At 43.7% G+C, this 22103-nt stretch overlaps 1 protein-coding gene across 2 annotated transcripts in view; it reads left to right on the top strand.

The window, feature by feature from the left end:
• CALN1 (calneuron 1) overlaps positions 1 to 22103 on the top strand; it is a 183580-nt gene that overhangs the window by 4859 nt on the left and 156618 nt on the right. The window contains exon 1 of one of the 2 annotated variants that reach the window (XM_032774398.2): positions 3635 to 4036. The exons of the other annotated variant lie outside the window; for it this stretch is intronic. The gene's annotated coding sequence lies outside the window, so the exon portion shown is untranslated. Of the gene's footprint in view, positions 1 to 3634; positions 4037 to 22103 lie in introns of those variants that run through there. 2 annotated transcript variants of the gene reach the window in all.

Raw genomic sequence — 22103 nt, 5'->3', positions numbered from 1 at the left:
ACTATCTTTGGGAATTTATGGAGGGGGAAAATAAACCTAAAGAGGGAATTAAGTTCTTATACATTTATTAGAACTATAATGGACCAAACCCTGCTTGCTTTACTCAGTGCTCTTAAAATTGGTGGGGTAACATATAAGCAGATCAGGCTTGATCCCTTTAAGAGTTAACCAAAGAAAAAAGGAAAAGGAAAAGAATGAAAAAGCAACGAATTCCAACCCTACTCTGGTGTAAAATTTAACGAAAATGCAGGCAGCCTATGGTCTATCAGCTCCATTCACATTGACAACAGCCGGAGTTACTTTCATGGATCAACAATTGAAGTGTTTTTGTTGGACATGGATACTTGTACTATATAATGAAGATGATGCAGTGCCGGACTGTAGTCTGGCCTATGTACCTTTATGGCAATGTACAAATGAGTAAGAGAATCCTCATGCTCCTGCATGGCCTTCCCAGCCCCGGGGCCCAGGTGCATATAAGTAACCTGTACCCAATATCCCTGCCCTTCTGGGGGGTGAGGAGTGGATCGAGCACAGAAGAGCTTTGGCTCCATCCTTCCAATGCATTGGTCAGTGCAACTGATTTGGCTCAGGGGGCAATAATCTGCAACTGGTCAGAGTTAACTAGCTCGCTGGAGCAGGTGAGGAGCATGGAAAGGCAGGATTCCTTCCTTGAACTTCTGCTCTCATTCACTGTGCTTTAAAGGCCCCATCTAGCCCTAAGTGTTGGTAACATAGTGATTCACTGGTCTGGAGAGAGAGGCAGCAGATAGGAGATATTTTTACACTGGAAATGTACAACACTAACAGGCTATGAATTAAATACCTTTGAAATAGAAGGATGACATGTGATCCATGAGGCCACACAGTCTTTGCTTAATATTAATGTGATCGTCAAAGTGTTTTTGGAGCTGCTGGAAGCTCTCCATGTCGTTTCCTGAATACTATGCACACAGCTCTAGTTGGCTCAAGCAGTGGGCTTCCATTGGAGACTGTGCCCCAGATCTGCCGGTTAGAACATTTCTCCAGACAGCAGCCTAAACAGTCTTCAGTTTAATTTCATCACACTATGGCACCCCGATCCTTTGTTCCTTGGGTCCTCCTTACTCAGTAGGAGTTCTGAGTGACAGTGGTGCAGGGTCAGGCCCCAGGCATGTAAGGAACGGCTGCTTTCCAAGCAAGCCGCATGCATGCATTCCCACGAGGATGGAGCTACCTTATAGAACACCTTTCCTGGTGAAGAAAACAAAAGAGAAACAGCTGCTCAGTCACATTAGGGTGACCATGTCAGTGCTTTTCAGACATGGAGAGAGTGCCCTTCCCTGTGTGAGTAAAGAAAAGAGAGACGGGAGAAAAAAGTAACCCTATTAATCCCAGATATTATAGTTAAAAAGACACAAAACTCAGTGGTGTCTTCTGGCTGATCTAAAGTATCTGGAAGCCATAACTCTTCAGCTTAAAGTGATGCTTAATCGCGAGATGCAGAAAAGGTAGCCTTGGTATTCTATCCCTGCATGAATGTGCCATAGAACTTTAGAGAATTTGGAACCACTTCAGAGGGCTGACGGCCTGCTAGGAATGGTGATTTGTGATCATTTGGCAACATCTTTCCTCCTTTGCCCTCATCAATATCTCTGTATATAAACACAGAGAGAGCACTGTATATTGTCAAAAAGTAAGGGTGTAACTGGTAGGCCTTTGTTGAAACATATACCTGTTCATTCAGTTTTGTGGCAGTGTTTAGTTATGCCTATTCTTTTCATTTGTTTATAAAGATGCTGGTGTTTGATTCTACACTTACTCACGTCAGCCCATCAAATGTCTTTTGTGAGCTGTTCTGAAGGATTGTGGGTTTTCACAGTAGGTCAGAAACAAAATTATTTGGCGCTTGGGTGTCTAGCATTGTAACAAACTAGTAATATGAACTGTGTTTGGCTTTGCCTGTGTCCCCTGTGTTGAGTTAGTCTTTGGTCTAAAGACAGGGAAGATGATTTAGTGCTTTGAGTGCTAGTCTGGGACTCAGAACACCTGGATTCAATTCCTGCTCTTCCACAGACTTCCTATGTGACCTTGGCCAAGTCACTTAGTCTCTGTGCTTCTGTTCCCCATCTGTAAAATGGGGATAATACCTATCTGACATGGGTTCTGTGAGAATAAATAGATTAAAGATTGTGCATTGCTCAGATATTATGGTAAAGGGAAGGCATATAAATATCTAAGATCATTTCTAGTTAATATCCTGTAGTAAAATATACAACATGTAGGAACTTGAGCTCTCTCAGGGTATGTCCACACAGCAACTAGACACATGTGGCTGGCCCATGCCAGCTGACTCAGGCTCACAGGGCTCAGGATGCGAGGCTGTTTCATTGCTGTGTAGACTTCTGATGGCTCTGGAACCCTGCGAGGTGGGAGAGTCTTTGAATGAATTCTTCAAATATGGGCCTTAAACTGTGTTTAGTGAATTGTGCTGCTAGCCAGTTAGAGGATTGGTGAAAAGTGGTAGCATAAGACTGGCTATAAATCTCTTCCTCCAGTGATCTCAGAGTCACTTCCTTCCCGGCTGCAACTTTACTGTTTATGCTAATTTTCTTCTTGTTGTGTCTCCTCTCCTTCCCTCCCCATTCCCCTGGACTCTCTATCCCAGCAGTTCTCAAACTTCATTGCACCATGACCGCTTTCTGACAACAAAAATGACTACATGACCTTGCTCGGGGGGCAGAGCCTGGACTCCAAGACCCACTGCTCTGGGGCGAGGTGGGGCCAGAGCCCAAGTCCCAGCCCGGCCATCAGGGGCTGAAGGCCTTGGGCTTTGGAGTCAGCAATGAATCTAATACAACACGATTAAAATGAGGTTGGGACCCACTTTGGGATCCCGACCCACAGTCTGAGAAGCGCTGTGAGTCTATCCCTTTTGATCTCTCCCTGGGAGTTTTCTACATCCTTAAGTCTCCCTCAGGGGGACCTGCTCTCTCTTTCTCTCTTGGGATCTCCACATTTTTCTCTCCTTTCTCCTGGGATGCTGCTCAGGGATGGGTGGTTTGTGTCTCTCCCCTTAATCCTCATCTCTTTCCCTTTCCCTCCCTCGGGCTCTCTCTTTGCCCCTACCTCCTCTCAGCTCTCCACCTCTCCTCTCTAAATGTGCCCCTCCCCTCCTTCTCTCTCTGCATCACCCTCTGTTAATCTGCCCCTCAGCCCTCCTGTTCCCGCTGACTTTCCTCTGTCCCCCACTCTCTTTATTCTCTGTAGCTCTGCTCCCAGGCCCCTCTCCTCTCCGCCTGTCCCCCTCTGTCCCCTACCCCCTCAACCCAGCCTCTCTCAGTCCAGGAGCCACCGATCTGCAGGAGTGTGCCTCACCTCCTGGGGAGGAAAGAGTTACTCAGGGCCCTGGCGCAAGGTGTCCAATATGAAACGGCTCCAGTGAGCAGGAGCTTTACGTGGGCAGCTTCTCATTCGGAGGGGAGGAAGCTGTAGCTAGCTGCCTGGGTCTGTGTGCGCCGAGGCCAGGCGCTTCTCCGCCGCCTGGCAGCAGAGCGGGGACGGGGAGCAGCCGAGTCCCGGGTCCTGAGCCCCAGGAGGTGGATGGGGGCTGTTTCCCAACCCGCGAGCAGCCCAGCCGGGGAAAGGCGGGCGCTGTAACTTCGCCATGGGCTGCCGGAGGCTCCGAGGGGGCAGGCAGCTGCTGCATGGAGTTTAAAGAGAGCCCTGCCTGGGGAGATGGAGCACTGACGGCCCCGGGGCGCACCTGGACTGCCCGGGTCACCTGTCCCGCTGCCGGAGATCGATACAAAGTCTCACCCCTCTTTCCCTTCCCCCGCCCTATGCACCCCAAGAAACGAGGAACGCGGGAACCCCGCCAACGCCAGTGGTTGCCTCGGGGGCTGCATGTTTTCTACCCACTTTGTGTGTGACCGGAGATTTCTCGTCTTGGGCGGAGAGAAATAAACCACCAACGCCCCCCCGGCCAGCAGCGACCTGGAGGGGGGCAGAGGGAGCCAGGGAAAAACCTGTAGCGGCCGAGGCGCCTGCTTGACAGGTGAGTGCAGAGCTTGGGGCGCCTTCCCCCGCCCCCCACCTCCCTTGTGCATCCTCTTGCCAGGCTCCCGGGCGGGCGAAGGAAATGATTTTTATTTTATTGCATGAGAAGAATGGGATGGGGGGGAGCCCCCCCTCTGAACCTGCTGAGAGCGGCCGGGGTGTTGATTGTGCAGCTGTGTGCTGGTTTCTGACCAGCATTTGCTTCGATTAGTGTAGGGGGGTTGGTCACAGGGCTGCGTGGTGTAGGCTCAGCAAAGACCTTTCCCTGCAAGGAAGAGCAGGGTGTGGGGGGGTGTATAGACTATATCTAGCTCCATATCCTATTAACCGTTCCCATCTGCCGCTGGACAGCGGGCTCGGCCTGGGGGACCCGGACCAATCGGCAGCCGGTTCATTAGGCTCAGAGAGGTTACAGGCTGGAGGATTTTGCACTTGGCAGTTTAAAGGGGGGACCCTGCTGCGTGATGGGGGGCGTGGGGCGTCCAGCCCTGCCTGTTGGGGCTCCTCCAGCTAGTGTTGGATGCGCTGCCCCCCTCCAAGAGTCTCGACAGAAGGTTGAGCTGAATATTACCCCCCTATCCCCCCGGGATGGGAGCAGCAGAGGGAGGAGGGCGGCAGGGCTCAGCCGGGGCCGGTGACACAGCGGGCAGGTCGAAGCGTGGCTACGCGTTGGCTGCCTTGCGGGGGGCGCAGGTACCAGACCCGGGGGGGGGGCGGTGCTTTGAACTTGCACCGTGTCTGAGGTGGGGGCACCTTGCGCACACAGGCCACGGCATCCTAAGCAAGCATCGAGCCTCTCCAAAGCCTCGGGGGAGGGGGCAGCCGGTTGCCGGAGCGCCAGCTCAGCTCTTTGCACTGGGGCAAACTGGGCGCAATTAGCACTTGTTCTTCCCCCGGGCAACTTAATGTAGCTGTTGAGCAACAGGTCGTGCCGTCCCTGGGGGAGGGGAGAAGGGCGGTAGGTCGGTGCTGCAGGTGGGCATGAGGAGGCTGCACTGAGCTTAACGCAGTTAAAGGGCTACAGCTGTGCCACAGTGTGAAGGAAGCTGTGTGTAGACAGACCCAGAGATCGCTCCTACCTCTCTATATTTGGAATACACTGTGTTTGTGTTTATAGCAACTGTGAAACATACCCCTTGGGGTACACACATTTTCTGTCTCTGTGCATACGTTATTTCTCCCCTTCTCTGTGTATGTACATTTTCTATCACTCCCATTATTTTCTATAACAGTCAGTAACGCAGACCTGCATCTGCTCTGAGTATTGTGTACATCCAGATGGGGGATAGATTTGGGGGTGGGCACGCACACTCTCACAAGAGACAGAGAGGTACACAAGTTCTCGTTTAACAGCATCCCCCTACTGTTCTATTGTATTTTCCAACACCCCCCCAAGAAAGAAGATACAGGGTTGTTTGGTAGCTGTATAATACACACTCTGTAGGTAGGTATACGTAGATGTACAGAGAGAATCAGAAAACAAAGAGCTATAATTTCCCCTCCATTTGAACACCCAGCTCCAAATTATCCCATGGAAGTCAGGAAGTCAGTGAATTCACACCATGGATGAATTTGGCCCATAATGTCCACTAATCTTAATGGCAGTAATCAAAAGGTGATGGTCCTACCAGGCATGTGCACAGGTGTATTAATAGGTTTTATGTATTCAATCACATATTGGTTCAGTTTATTTTAAATATAAGTTCAATCACTGAAAGATGATTTGTAATGTTTGCATCCTCATTTATCTACTAAAAGAGCAAAAGGAATACATTTAAATAACCTCCCTCTTAGCTTTCTTGCTTTCTAAGGTCTTAAGCTGTATAATATCATTTCAGCTGGCACTCATAAGCTATTCAAAGAAGTTTCTGCTAACATTTTCCAGCATGTTGAAGCTGCATTTTTCTTAGTATTAGCTGCATAGTGTTTCAATTCTTAGCTGTGCACAGTGCAGGATTTTATTGTGGTGATGGTCATTTTTCTTTTGAAATTCGTAATGATACTGACTGCCTCAATAAGAAAACTATAGTAGAATTTGATCCATTGTGGAAACAGCTGTCTAAGTTATCATTGGTCTAAATGATTTAGATTGATATTATCTATATATATGTGGTTCTCAAACTTTTGTATTGGTGTCTCCTCTCGCACAGCAAGCCTCTGAGTGTGACCCCCCCCTTATAAATTAAAAACACATTTTTTAATATTTAACACTATTATAAATGCTGGAGGTAAAGCAGTGTTTGAGAGTGGAGGCTGAGAGCTCACGACCTCCCCCCACGTAATAACCTCGCGACCCCCTGACGGGTCACAACCCCCAGTTTGAGAATCCCTGATATATATGTATTAAAAAGAGGGAACGTGCCACATTATATTTATGGTGTTTATCGGGCTATTAAAAAAACTCCTAATGTAATTGGAAGTGGGATTTCTCTGTTTTGCTGTAAAGGAGATGCACTGGATGTGATTGGTTATGGATTTGAATGCCTAGGTTGCTTACATCATGTAGGTGGCTGACATCAAAATGACACTTGGTTTTAAGTCCAAAAGAACCATCTAAGCAATTATCTGCAATTAGACCACGTGTATGTGATGTCTTAGTGCAAATAAAAGTCTCTCTAGTCCTCCCTCCCCCATATTGTTTTGTAATGAGCCTTTCATTGCAGGGATAATGTTTAGGTCACATTGGCTATGCTTTTACTTTAAATGAATGGTGATGTAAGCTTCCTTGAATTGAAATAATTTACTGTTCCAGTCTCATACAATAACCAGTGGAAGTTCTACATTTCAGATGTACTGGTTGCTTGGAATATAAATTCCACCAGGTGAGCACCCTGAAAGTTTTCATTTTAGAAAGACTGTCACAACTGTTTTATGTTAAGGTATTTCTGTGAAAGTTTGTTTATTTATTGCAGGAAACTTTTTATTACCTCATATGTGTGGCAGGAGAAGCTTTGATGTGACAGCTTTACCCCTAGTCAAGTTTTCTATTTTATTTTAGATCCTGTACTCTTTTCCTTGGGATATGCACTGCACCTACTGAGCCAAATCTGCCCTGACATCAGTGAGGTAGCATGGGATGTAAGTCAAGGAAAAATTCAAACCACACTGTATGTGGATCTGGATGATGGTACATGTGGGCCAGATTTTCCTCATGCAAAATATCCACTTGCCGTAAGGACTGCAGAATTAGACCTCTCAGGGTGATCTCTGTCTTGCAAGGTGCTGAGTATGCATCCTGCATTTGACTTCATGCGTGACCCAGCCTGGGTGTGACTGGCAGCCCTCTATTCATTTTAGTAGTGCAAGAAGGCGGCTCATAATAAAGTATGCTTCTTCATGCTGATGAGTTAGATTATAGTGCAGGGCTTTATAGAAACTATATGTATTACAGAATCTCTGGCCTAAACTTACACTGCAAAAATTGCATTCTGGTAAAGGTTCTAGTTGTATATTCAAACCTTATTTTTATACAGAATTCTGTTTTACCCCTTTCTCTCATATTACACAAGGCAAAGTTATCATCTCTCTCTTTCTCCCCCCCTTCCCCCCCCCCCCCCCCGTAACACACTTTAACATCATGCGGTCTTTGTCCAATCATAATGTGGTTCAGGATTACGCCGATGCATTTTATCTATGGGAGATCATTTTGTGTGTGTGTGTGTATGTGTGTGTATACACACACACACACGTTTATATATATGCATGCACATACACTCTCCTGTGGCCACTTCTTCTAGACTTTACATCAACAAAACCAATGCAAACCCAGTCCAAATACATTTCAATGGCTGGTCCTCTGCTTCTAATCCAGTCTCCAAAAAACCTTCCCCTCTAAATTGTAATGCAAGGCAAAATCCTTCCTCCCGCCACCCCAAAATGATCTAACTGGTAAGGCAGATGAAACATTGCTTAATGAGTGGCAAGATAACAGCACCTAGTTAGTATTTAGGTTTAAGCTTCAACAATGATTTGTAAATTGAAAAAATAATGCCTCTAGAAAAATTGTTTGCATTAGCAATGCTAGTGTGCATCATTTTAGCCAATTTCTGCACACACAACATTACTGAGTCAGCATGAAATGTGGCTGACAAAATCTGTTAATAGATACAGAAGAAAATGGGAACTCTTTTAATATATCCTGGGATTGTGGAATGTCTTTTAGAATGTTTGTTTTATTCAGTGGGATTGGGTTCTGGCAACTAAAGCAATTATTGTATGGATGTTATAAATAATATCAAATCCATTTTATATAGGAAGCAGTACAATGAAATGTACTTAGCTGGGATATTAACTGGAGGAACTGCTATCTATAGACTGACTTTCTGAAGGTAGATACCCGCTGATTATACTTTGCATCTGTGAATTTGACTTTGTGCTCTAAGCTGTAAGCAAGAAACTATAGAAAACACAGGCTATTATGTAACAGAACTTGGATTATCATTAATGTGATGCAATAGAAGAACTCCACTTTACATTATTACTTATAATTAAATGCATTCTGCTTTGCTAAAAGCCTTAAAGGATTAAAATGTGATTTTGAATAAAGACACTAAACAATGGTAGTCAGAATCACACTGTGGATTTAGTCTTCTGAACCTGAAGTCCAGGAGTATGAGATAAAAAATGTATAGAAATAATGAGGTGGTTTTAAAACTGCCCTTTCATTTGCTGAACTTAATTTCTGTTTATGCAGTCTTTGTGGGCATAGTTGTACATACCTTATTAGACCATAATAAAAGAAAATCTTAAACATCTGCATACTGTCGGTAAGCCTGGTCTCATCGCTATAGTATATGCACAGCATATCTCCTCTTTTCATAATAAGTGACAGTACTATTTAGTCTGGATTTGAGGTTTAGAATTTGTCATTTGTTGCCTGCAGCCATATCACTTTGCGCTGTGATCCTATCAGCATAAATGGGAAACCTCCAAGGAGCACTGAGATGTTCCAGGGCATAGTGTTGATGATTTAGTAGTAGCTTCTCCTCTGAGCCAGGAGTTAACCAATGCCCCAATGTGGTGTTAAGGAGTATTGCGTTGGTGGTGGTGCTGGGCCAGCCTCTGATTTAATCTCTCTGCCTCACTAAGCGCTTTCACTTTGGTATTTGAGGGCACTCATACAGTGGAGTGGCTCCAGATTTTCACAGATGTAATTCAGATAATCTGGCTGTCTATCTTTCAGATCAGGCCAAAACAGTTGTGATCACTTATGGTCATTAAGGATCCCATGGTATTTTTTACAAGATTAAGGAGGGCCATTCACCTCAACATCAAAAAATGTGGGTCATAGTGTGTGGCGTGTGCCCACACAAAAAGTATTCATTCAAAACACAGAGTATCTTGGAATCCACTTCTTTGGTGTACACAACTTTGTCGTCACCTCACTTAATGATCACTTTGCTAATCAGTTGCTTTCAGCAATAAGAGTGAGAGGGACAATAGGTCTGTTTGAAATGTAGATAACTTTGGGACTAAGATGAATGACATTCCTTGCAATGAAGGACAGTTGAGTGATATGATGCCCTTGGTATCCTGGCCAAAATCCAGTTCAGGTCATTACATTCTGACCTGAATTCCATCTAGATATGGAAACAATTGTATAGTGTATTTAATTTGTCTTAACTTCTTGCCCATGGCCCTAATCGTGCAAAGGGATCACTGTGGTGAGACTCTCATTGCGGTCAATGGGATTAAGTCAGTAGGATGCTGTGAGGGTGGACCTTTGTGCCTGTACTGAAACTTTTTCAAGGCTACGTCTTCACTACCCGCCGTATCGGTGGGTAGCAATCGATTGCTCGGGGATCGATATATCATGTCTCATCTAGACGCGATATATCGATCCCCGAACATGCTAGATCGATTCCGGAACTCCACCAAGCCGAGCGGAGTTGCGGAATCGACAGGGGGAGCCGCGGACGTCGATCCCGCGCCGTGAGGACGGTGAGTAATTCGATCTTAGATACTTCGACTTCAGCTACGTTATTCACCTAGCTGAAGTTGGATATCTAAGATCGATTTTCCCCTGTAGTGTAGACCAGCCCCAAGTCAATGAGCTTTTGCCCATGTTTCTTTGTTGGCAGTGTTGGGGCCTTTAAACTGTCATATAGACTGGATGAGCACTTTTAAATGACTGCCTAGTCTTACAAAACCTTACTAAGGTAACTAGTTCTTGTTCATGCAAATAATTCCGTTGACTTCAGTTCGGGACAACTAATTGACACAATCTCTCCCATTTAAGTTAATTGGCATTTTGCCATTGACTTCAGTAATGATGGCAGCATGTGGGTAAGGTTTGCTTCTGTGAGTATGTATTTGAAGGACCAGGCCTTGTATAATGAGTTTGTTAGCTTTCTGAAGCATTTGGGGAGCTATCTAGATGAACGATGCTATAAAAATGTCAGATTGATGTGTGTGTGTTGATACACATTGCCCCATTTTATAGAATTCCTTGATCCTACATATTCTGTTTTGTCTCCTTCTAAAAACTGTAATTGAAAAGAAATGCCTTCTTTCATATTAATTTTCTGCATAGTATGATATCCTCCAGGGCAATAAACTACTCTGAAGCATTATCAACATGTCAACTGTTATGTAAATGAGATTCCAAATAGTTAATTGACCCTGCTAAGTATACAATTATGAGCAAGAAAGCACAGAGTTAAGCCCAGGAAAAACAACAAAATGAAGTCTACACAACTGTTTTCAATTATTCAGTCTCAGTGATTCTTTTTATATTTCAAGAAGCGACATGAAAATCTCTCTGGAGCTAACTTGTTTACGGAGCACCAGCAGGTTTAAAGCACTGCCAGCATCAGACTTCTCTCTTGTACATTTCCTTCAAATAAATACTGAATAAAAATAAGAATCCTGTAATTTGGCCATCCAAAGAGCTAAACACTATGTTTCAGCGGGAAATTATCATTTCAAAATCTCCGGACAGCTTTGTGACAATCTTCCAAAGACCAGTACCCTGAGAGGAAAGAACTGCATAATTTCTAAAGAATTTTAGCACTTTACTATGGAGTCTGATTTTCCCATAATTATCACTTATGCTTTTAGGCCCTGATTCAACAAAGCACTTATGCAAGTGCTGTAGTCTGATTGAAATCATTAGGACTTAAGCATATACTTAAGTAAGTTGTTGAATTTGGTACTAAGTGCATAAATCCTATTGACTTCTATGGAGTTGCTTTGCTGAACTGGGGCCATAGGCATTAAGCCTGAAATCTTCTCCATGCCATGCAGAGTTCATTGTACGATCAAAACATAAATATATATTTTTCCCCTTAACCTGCTCAGTGCTTCGGTACTATGGTAACTGGTGTTATATATAAATGCCACAGATGGACAGGTAGTCCTTAGCTCTTTTCCTTTGGGTGGACATTATGACAACCTTAGATAGTGGTGTAAAAAATCTAATATTAATGTTTTAAAATCCTCTGCATATCATAGTCTGAAAGCACCCTCTTAACACATCTGCAAGATCTCCTGTAATAATAAATAGCCGTACAATTTTGGAAAAGTGTTGCTATTGAATATAAGCCTAGATCAAATGTCCTGGTCTGATGAATCTGGGACTTTGGAAGTCTACACCTACACCCTAATTTAAGGGCTGGCCACTTTCTCTACAATGTACTCAACCAAAAGCCTAGATCCTAACGCCCCATGACTTTGAAACTTAGATCTGCATTTGAATTTTGTATCACATTTCATCTCTAGTTATTCCACTTTTATAATTTCCTCCCCTGTTCTACTACTTTCTATCTCATTTATGATATTTGCATGGCCCCCAATTACCATAACGTGTAGACAACTTCAGTAAGAGTTACCTACAAGCTGCTCAATAGCTTCCTTTTAGGAAGGGGGGTGGTGAATATCACTAGAGTAATTAATTCAGAATATTCACTGAAGTAATTAATTGTCCCATTATTAAAATTAAATGTTTTGGCACTCTACTAACAATACCCAATCAACCCTGAGGCTATTTGTAATGCCATGTTGTTTTGTTAAATCTGTTGTAAAAGTTCTTCATTATTGATGTATTTCCATTTATTATTACTCAGCTATGATATGTTCAGTCTATTATGAATAATAACTTGTGTGTATGTATATATTTTTTAAATTTGAGGCTTTTTGTTCAGTATACTATAATGCAGATAGGGAATGCTTTGAATTCATTTCTTCAGCTCTGCTATAACTGTTTGAAATGAAGGCAGTGGGACATAGGAAAATGAACTGAAACATGCTAGGGAAAAGAGTCTTTACAATACTTGTGATAAACCCACAGCAGCCATATCCTCTGTTACCAGTGGAAGACAAGGTCTTTAAACAGATTAAGAGAAGGTGTACAAATGTATAATTGGAGATTTAAAGATGCACAAGTGACATTTCCTTGCTACTTTGATGTTCTCTTAGGAAAATCTTTGAAATATTGTTTTTTCTTACTGCTAATAACAATCTTTTTATTCCATGTTGTCAAGTAGTTCTGTATCATCTCATTGTGTCAACATTCTACCCTTTCTCTAGGCCCTGATCCTTCAATAAGCTCTGCGTGGGCCAAAAAAGTGAGACAAATTACTCCAGAAAGAGACAGATCTCAGATTTTTTGGACTTAACAGTAAAGATCCTCAGAGCGCTTGCTGGCATAAGAGTGTTGAATAAACAAAGAGGATAGTGCGAAGACTTTATTGCACTGGTGACCTTTGATGTCCCCATTTGTTCACTTAGACATTATCGCTGTTGCTTTTGTTCAGTTCTCTGTACACCAAGTGCTCTGCTGGTGAGGGGGAAATTGCTGATTGCTAGATGAGAGGAAAGAGAAATAGCGATGACTACCACTGCATGCTGATAAGGGGGAAAACAGTAAGTAATTGCAGGGCATGGATTCAGAGAGATCTCTGCTGGCATCATCATTCATTCGCAGAGTAACCTGCTTTGGGGAAACACAACATAGAATATCAGAGTTGGAAGGGACCTCAGAAGGTCATCTAGTCCAGTCCCCTGCTCAAAGCAAGACCAATCCCCAGACAGATATTTGCCCCAGATCCCTAAATGGGCCCCTTGAGGATTGAACTCACAACCCTGGGTTTAGCAGGCAATGCTCAAACCACTGAGCTAGCCCTCCCCACAGTATAACATTTAAGTTCTTTCATAGTAGATGTTCTGACCTGGGCATTTATACTGTGTTAATAGGTGTGGTATCTTCATAGATTCATAGAGTTTAATTCCAGAAGAGAGCATTAGGTCACTTACGGTATGTCTACACAGCGAAGAAAAACCCGTAACTGGCCTGTGGGGCTCAGGCTGTGGGACTGTTGCATTTCTGGGTAGAATTCTGGGCTCAGGCTGGAGTCTGGGCTCTAGGATGCTGTGAGGTGTGTGGGAGGGTCTACACAGTAATGAAACAGCCCCGCAGCCTAAGCCACGCAAACCTGGGTCAATTGACATGGGGCAGCCATGGATTTTTCTTCCATGTGTAGACAAAGTTGTAGTGTGACCACCTTTATAATTCCAGCCATTAAATTTAACCCAGTGACCCCTCTATTGAGCCCAATAATTTGAGTCTGGCTAAAGAATATCTTCCAGAAAGGCATCCAGTCCTGATTTTAAGACATCAAGAGACAGGGAATCTACCACTTCCTTTGGTAGTTTATTTCAGTGGTTAGTGACCCTGACTGTTAAAGATTTGTGCCCCATTTCTTATTTGAATTTATCTGGCTTCAGTTTTCAACCTTTAGTTTTCTGCAAGATTAAAGAGTTCTTTACTACCTGGTATTTTCTCCCTATGAAGGTACAGATACATTATAATCAAGTCACTTTCCAATCTTCTTTTTTATAAGCTAAACAGATTAAGCTCTCTGTCTCTCACTATAAGGCATTTTCTGCCACCCTCAAATAATTTTTCTTTCTTTTCTGTACCCTTAGCAACTACGTCTATTCCTTCTTCTTTTCTGCTCATACATTTCCAGTAGTCCATGCTTCTGATCCCATTGTAGAGGCCAACAGTGGACTTCACTGAAATTTCTCACACTCTGAAGCTTACTTGGATGGAGACATCCCAGAGTGCACTGCAAGCCAGACTTAGAAGAAACAATCCCTAGGGCCCAGCAGACAGGCTGAGACTAGAGAAGGTTGGAAAAAGGAGTTTTTCCTGTGGAATTTTTTTTTTGCTGGCATAAGCATTGGATCAAAACCTAAAAGCACAGGCCTTTACTCAAGGTTGGCTTTAGACCCGTTTCCCCGATTCCCCCGAATCGGGCCCCGTGCCTAAAAGGGCCCCACGCCCTAAAGAAGAGCACCTAACTTAGGTGCCTTTTTAATTTTTACTCACCTGGCGATGCTCTGGGTCTTCGGCGGCACTTCGGCTGCAGGTCCTTCACTTGCTCTGGGTCTTTGGCGGCATTTCAGCGGCGGGTCCTCAGTGCTGCGGAAGACCCAGAGTACCGCCGGGTGAGTCATCCCTGCTGGGGCCCTGTCAAAACAATTCAAATCTGGCCCCGTACTTCCTAAAGCCGACCCTGCCTTTATTACTTGATGGGACACTAGGGAGGTCTCCGAGTTATTACTGAGAATTCTTTCCCAGGTGTCTAGTTGATAGGTCTTGGCCACATGCTCAGGGTCCAACAGATTGCCATATCTGGGGTCAGGAAGGAATTTCCCTCAGGTTAGAAACCCTTTTTTTTTTTTTTTCCCCCCCTATAATTTGAGGGTTTCAGTAACACACCCAGAGGTTACAGGTCAATTACAAAAGTGGATGGGCAACGTTCTGAGGCCTGCAATGTACGGGAGGTCAGACTAGATGATCATGATGGTCCCTTCTGACCTTAGAGTCTGAGAATCAATAGCTAAAGGATTTACTCCAGTAGACCCCAATCCTGCAAACACTTAACTTTACTCATGCGAGTAGTTTCATTGAAGTCAGCGGTAGTACCTGTGTTTGCAGAGCTGGTGTCTTAGTAAATAGCTCTAAAAGTCTCTTCTCCTTTAGCTAGCTCATCCATTAGAAGGGGACTTAGCATTTAACCAGCTTAGTGTGTGTGTGTGTGTGTGTTTCAGTTCATACACCCTTGGTCCAGTACGAACCAGTATTAATTATGTCAGAGTCTCCTGTAGTAAACTGCATGTGCACTGGTTATAACACCTGTTAACTAATACTTGGAAATTCAGACTTGTATTTACATGTTCACAAGTGGGAAAAATTCTATCAGAGAACACATGGGCTATTCTGCGCTCTCAGTATGCATAATAAGCTTGCATTGGAGTCCATGGAAATTTTGGCTCTTAATAAAAAAAAAAATGGAAAGAACAGATTGCGTTGCCTGTACCAATGTAGCAGGGAAATCCATTTGTACAGCCTAGGATTCAAAGATATGTAATCTCTTTGGTATTTTGTCCTGTGTACTTGTAAAGTGCAAGTTCACTGCATGTTGGCTGTTCAGCTCAGAGCATGTCTTGCTACTTGTTACAAAATGATGACTGTGTAACAGCCTCTCTCAAACATTTATGATGCAAACACAACACAGCGTAATAAGCATTTCTTGTTGTTATTTCATTATTGCCTTTCCCACTGGGTTGCCTTGTAATCCACGAGTTATTAAGAAGGGCTGTAAACAGGCGAAGTTCCCACCCTTTGCTGCTCATAATATATACACACTATATATAACTCCAACTTACCCCTCCACTCCTTCCTGGCATCTTGGCTTTGTTGATAACTTAAATAGCAGCAAAAATATAAACTTCATTCTAGGTTTTCTCCCTAAGATTGTCTATTCTTACAGCTTTCCCTGTAAGACCTCCTCTATCCCAGACCTTATTTCCCTCTGCTCCAGAGACCCCCAAATTCTCTTATAGCCTGTTTGGAGCTATAACAAGATCCACCTGCCAGCATAAGCGAGCTCTAATTCTTATTTATCTTTATACACTTCAGGTATGGGTGATTAAAAAGATCTCTGCATTCCTATGCAGGGTCCTAGAATCTGGCACACTGTTAGAAGAGCCAATCAGGCACTCCTGATATGTCTGTTAATGCGCCGAATATATTTTCTCTTGCTGTACTGAGACTTTTTGGGTCCTTCCAAGTTCTTTGGAGCTGGATCCAGTATTGAAATGTAAGGAGAGGCAACTCTATGCCCAATAGGAGACATGCAAAAAGAAAAAATACACAGCAACAGCAAATCCAAGTACTAATGCACAAGGTCAATTAATACTCTGACTAATGGAGGGGTGTTGCCAAAAGCGCATGTATGCAAGAAGTTGCTGACTCCCATTAAATATATTGGCTACAGTGGGAAAGATGTGGATTAACTCCAGAACAGTTGCTCAGATGAAGGAGAGCATGGCTAAAGATGGCTCTCTGGTTATTGCCTCTTCCATGGTGTGATGTGTCTATTAAATCTGCAGCAGCTAGGGCAGAATGAGGAAGACAGTGAGGAGTATTTGGAAAGACAACTGTCTCGTCTGGCTGATATGCTCAGAAGATGGAGGGTGAAATTATTCAAGATATGTCCTGTTGATGCACAATGACCTATCTGTGTTTTATTCTGATCTTTCATCTGGGCCAAGTTAGAAGCTCAGTTATTAGCCTGATTCATATAGATACCTAAGGATGTATCAGCATTCTTTCAACTCCGTGGGAGATGGGTAAAGTGCCAGAGATCTTTCTATTTGCCTCAGTTACTGTACTTGACCCTTCCTCCAATTTTGTTCAACCCAGCTCCACTACTTAATTTGGTGAATTTTGCAAAAGGGGCTTATAACAGGAGCAGAGGGTGCTTTATGGCTGATAAATTTGTTTCCTTGCAATCTAATCATTTTGTGGTCTGTCTTTCTTTCTTATAAAATCTATTCTTTGCTTGCACATCTTCATGTGGAAGGTACTTGAGGAAATCACTGGCAATCATATATTGCTGAACATAATGAAGAATTTAATGAGAAATGTTGCATATTTTGGTAGCCATCACATATCTGCCAGTATAGTTTCAGGGTAAATTTGAGCAATCTATTGGCCAGAGCCACTTAAGTGATCCTAATCCTGCAGTGCAGTTCTTCAAATGCACTTAATTTCTAGTTAAAAGAAAATTTCCAGTTTAATAATCAGATGAATTTTCAGTAATGTCTGAAACTCTCTTTTTTTTAAACACGCCCTAGGAGCAGAAGAAGAATATAAAGTACAGCAATGTTACCAGGGACCAGCTTCCTGCCTTTCCAAACTGTGTCAGGGAGATCACAGGGACCAGCACTGGTCCAGGGACCGTTCATTGAGAAACACTGAGCTAAAGAGACTCCTGGCACCAAAATACCAGTTGAATGAATAATTAGTAGTAAATAATTTGTTCTGTGAAATTCGCTTTGTTTTCCTGTTGATGAATTCTCCAGGAGCACCTTATATTTTTCCTCAAATGTATTTGTACCCAAACCCTAACAAATATATTTGGAAATGCTGCTGCTGTGCCTGGTGAGAAATATCGTCTGACTGGTGACCTGGTTCCCCCGAACCAGCAACTCCCTGAAGCATCATGGCAGCATTTCCAAATAACATTTTTTGGATCTGGGAGATTTTTTTTTTTTTCATAATGAAAACTCAACCTTTTCCATGGAAACACTCTTTTTGCAATTGAAAATTCAATTTTCTTTCAAAAACCAATTCCACTGGAAGATTTTCAACCTGCTCTAGTATTCATCCAGCTTTACCAGTGTTGCAGTCCCTTAATGAGAATTTGTCTGTCTTGAACGATGCAAAATAGTTACATCGTGAAAAACATACCAGTAGCTGCTCTCTTCAGCCTTTATTTGTTGCTGGTAGTTTGAGGTGGACTTCCCCCTTGTAAGCTGTGTTGAGGTTGTTGGGAGAGGGTGTCACACAGAGATTGAGTCCTTTGCCAGTTGGCACCAGGCAAAGTTCTTAACAAGCAGTTCCTTTCTCAGACCTGATAAACTCACTACTCCTAATACACCACTTTCATAGTATTATTCCGTAAAGGGTAGCATGTGAGGTCTCTACTGAAAGCTTGTATCTTATCGATACTCCTAACTGTGCCAAGATGTGTGTAGTGTCATATTTAAGGACTAACGTAACTATATGGAAAATTATGCCCTTATGGTCTTGGAGTAAAAGTCAGCAGAGAATCATATATCTCAGTGTTGGCCCATTCAGGTGGCAGGAAGTTGTCACCACTCCCTGGCTAACTGGCTACGTAATGTATTGCTCAGTGCACCAACCCAGAAAAGTCAGTGGAAAACCATCAAGGACAAACTATAAATATTGAAACTATCTGGAAGTGAAAAGGAATGATAGGACAGTGAGGGGCGCATCCTGTTGGGGAATAAAGACAAAAGACTGATTCAGTATATCACAAGGTGGAGAAAGACATTCTGGATCCATTCACTGAGGAGGGGGTGCTTCATGAAAGACAGGGTCCTGTCTCCTTGTGACTAGCAAACACTGGAAAAGGCTGTACTTGCAGGTGAGAATCTGCTCTGTTGGCTAGGAGAGATAACTATTAATATGTGTAAGCCCTAGTTCATGTTTTATGATTTTGTTTTGTACATAGCCATTTGTTTCCATCACTCGCACTGGTTTCTGTTTGAATCTCTCGTCTTTCTTAAATCTGTATTACCATGACTGAGCTCAAGTGCTGTGTGTGGTGCAGGCATGGTGGGCTAAGGTAAAACGGGTAAGCTGGGATACACTATTCCTTTGTGAGCAGAGGATCTGGGATTTCTATGGTTATCCAGTGATCAGGTGCTGGACACCATAGGAGGACACTTTGTAGGGACCCAGGGGCTGAGAGCATCTATTGTCAGGGCAAAGGCAGGGCTGGTGTAGCCCAGAGGAGAGTGCTTGAGTACCTGACAGGCTGGTTATGTTAGGGAGTTAACACCCAGCTGACACCGGTAAGACTCCCTCACAATGGAGGCAGGTGGCAGGGAGGAGATTCTGAGCCCTGGATGCCCTGAAAATTGTCACAGTGGGCTCCAGAATTGGAGATCAGGCGTGTGGTGTGAAACCCGTTCTCCCAGCCACAGTCACTAGCATTATGAAGTAGGGTGGATTCTCCACAGGAACACTCCCTTTCTTCTTTGTTGTCCGTTCCAGCTGTGAGCTCACCCAGGCAAGGGTCAGCATTCTGCAGCTGCTTCACAGGTGGAAACCCTCCAGATGGAAGGGAGAGTACCCTTGGTGGTGACTGTCCATCTAAGGAAGTGCTAGGTATTCAATGCAGCAGCTACAGAGGCTGCTTCATGCAGGACAGAACTTGGGATTCTTTCTTATGCCATCTCTGTAAAAGGGCAGAAGAAAGTTCTCTGTCCTGTTTCCCATCCAATGAGTTAATGAGAAACATGGCTACAAATTCAGCAATAGGGACTCCAGTCACATACCAAGTGTGAGAGGATGTTGGGTGCCACTCCTCTCAACTGAGCAAGGGTTGGGCTGGGTAGCACTGTGAGGTCTCCTGAGAGCAGGAATGTCTCTAAGCTAGTAATGCTGCCAGCTTAGCTTCTCTGAAGAGTGCCGGGCAATGCCAGCCCCTTGCTATGCCTGGTTGCTTCCCCCGGTGAAAGGGTTACACAAGGTTGACTTGCTGTTTTCTTTTCCTTTAAGGCATGGTCTCTTTCAAGAGTTCCTGCCTGAGCAGTGAACCACCAAGGCTGTGTCTTTAAACTACCGTTAATTAAGTGCTCAGACTCATTAAGATAGAGTCACTTTCTCTTTATTGCAGGCAAAGAGGAAAAGGTCAATATTTCTACCACAAAGGGCCTTCCTCAAAAAGACATAAAACATTCAGTACAGCAGTGTGCATACAAATGAGAGAGGGCCTTGCCTTGCAGACCTTACTCAAGGAAAAACTCCCCCTGAAGTACTGTGTGGTTTGAGATCTGGCAGGGTCAGGCCTATACAGGTATTTTGTCCAGGGGCAGCTTTAGCTTTTTTGCCGCCCCAAGCACGGCAGTCAGGCAGCCTTCGGCGGCTTGCCTGCGGGAAGTCTGCCGGTCCTGCAGATTCAGCGTACCCGCTGCTGAATTGCACCGAATCTGCGGGACTGGCGGACCTCCTGCAGGCATGCCGCCGAAGGCTGCCTGACTGCTGCCCTCGCAGGGACCAGCAGGGTGCCCCCCACAGCTTGCCGCCCCAGGCACGCACTTGGAGCGCTGGTACTTGGAGCTGCCACTGATTTTGTCCCTCAAGGTGGTGTGCTCCTCTAATGCTTCCAAAAGTGGAATGCAACTTATGTAAGGTCAGGACAAAGAGGTACACAGGGTGAAATCCACCTACCTCACACAAAGCTGGACTAAATCATCTTGACGGTGGGAGGGCTATCCTGGGGCAGGGAGAATGGAGTACACTCCTTTTCCCAGTTTGCAGACATAGCCAGTCTTGCAACCCGTCCATAGTTAATAAAGGACTTCCGCTGCACATGCCCACTGCTAAGGTTTGTGGCTGCTTGGATTAGTGTAATCATGGACTCACAGGTATCTTAACATCTCCCTTGTGTACACATAGTCCAGCTGTGTCTCATTTAGGCAATGCTGTGTGCAGTGTCATTCTTACCTCTTGCTGAAGAGTCATCCTGTTTCCACCACCCTCTGTGACACTGCTTGCAATAGGAGGATTTTGCTCAGACTGATCATGCAACAATTCACCAGCAAATATGACAAAAAGCGACCCCCTGTCTATAAACTGTCTAAGTAGAGCACATCACTGATTACCAAATGGGTTGATAGTTACCCACTCTCCCATAAAGCCTTTGCTTGTTTCAGAATATTTCCCCTTTTTTGTATGGCTCCCCCACAATCCAGGTATTGCAATCCAGATGTTCTGTTTCATCTCTCTCTAGAGGGATTCCCTCCGGGTGGCAGGATACCTCAAGCTTTACTCTGCTAGCAGTTGGATGTAGATTTCAAACACCTCAGAGCTGAGGGGATGATTAACTCTGGTATTTAAAAAATCATTGTGAAGACAAGGATTCACAAGTCTCATTTTTAAAATGGCTAGCTATGTAGCTACATGCAGAAATCCATACCTTATTTGCATGTGCAGTTATTGCAGTTGTGCACACAAATTGGATAACCCTGGACACCAGTTCTGGCCTGTTGTGTGCTCTCAGCTGCCAGATTTGTACATGCACCTAGTCAATTTAAACCTCTGACTCTGTGTGAGGAGTTGAGATCTGGATTTTGGATATCAAACTAACCCCAAATATGTGACTGCTCAGGTTTAGGGATTTGGTTTAAGACCCTCTCTAATTAAATGGGATTTCAAAAGTCAGTGTAGTTGCTTTTATATTGGAAGTAAGATTATGGAGGAAACATGCAGATCAATTTATATTTAAATATTTCATTGTGTGACATGACAGCCAACGTGACTGCACAGCTTGCTGGAACTGCTGTCTGACTGGTCAGCATTTAAATATCCAAACTGGCACTGAAATGGTGTTCAGCATACTCCTTTTGCTGTGTATATAAAGTTAGTGCCTTGGCAACACAGACTAATGTATCTGAGTGAAATACTTTAATTGGTAAGTGCTGGGAAATTATCTATGCTTAATGAAAAAGAAAACCTATTTATGTTTTTAATGTGCTGCTGAAGAAACTAGTTCCAAAGTAAATATATTTTAAAAAGGATTAGGATTTGTTTGCATAATTACAGCAAGAGAACTGCTATGTGTGTACAAAGTAATGACAGGGAAACAAACTTTCTTTCTCATTCTGTGTTACCCTTGTATCAGGTTGGTTTGCTCTTTAAGGCTATTTAAGCTTTCAAAAACTCAATGAGGCAGAAAGTCATTCATTACAGGAGTAAGATGTGCATGTGTTTATATATATATATATATATATATTAAGTGTATGTGTATATATATATATGCATCTGTTTTATTGACTATACTAAGAACATATGGTGGTGTAAGAGCCAAATCACCCCTGTAATTATTACCCAAGTGTGGCCAGAAGTTGAGGACACGATTCAATAGGTGGCACTTGTCTCTCGGAGGCAGTGCTTCAGCATGAATGTAGAGGTGATGGCCTTTGAACGAGATGCAAAGGAGAGACCCTATAGTATGTTTTTA

The sequence above is a fragment of the Chelonoidis abingdonii genome, chromosome 20 (assembly GCF_003597395.2).
Source record: "Chelonoidis abingdonii isolate Lonesome George chromosome 20, CheloAbing_2.0, whole genome shotgun sequence".
Lineage (NCBI taxonomy): Eukaryota > Metazoa > Chordata > Testudines > Testudinidae > Chelonoidis > Chelonoidis abingdonii.
The sequence above is the reverse complement of the archived record's forward strand: the minus strand, read 5'-3'. Positions and strand labels throughout refer to the sequence as shown.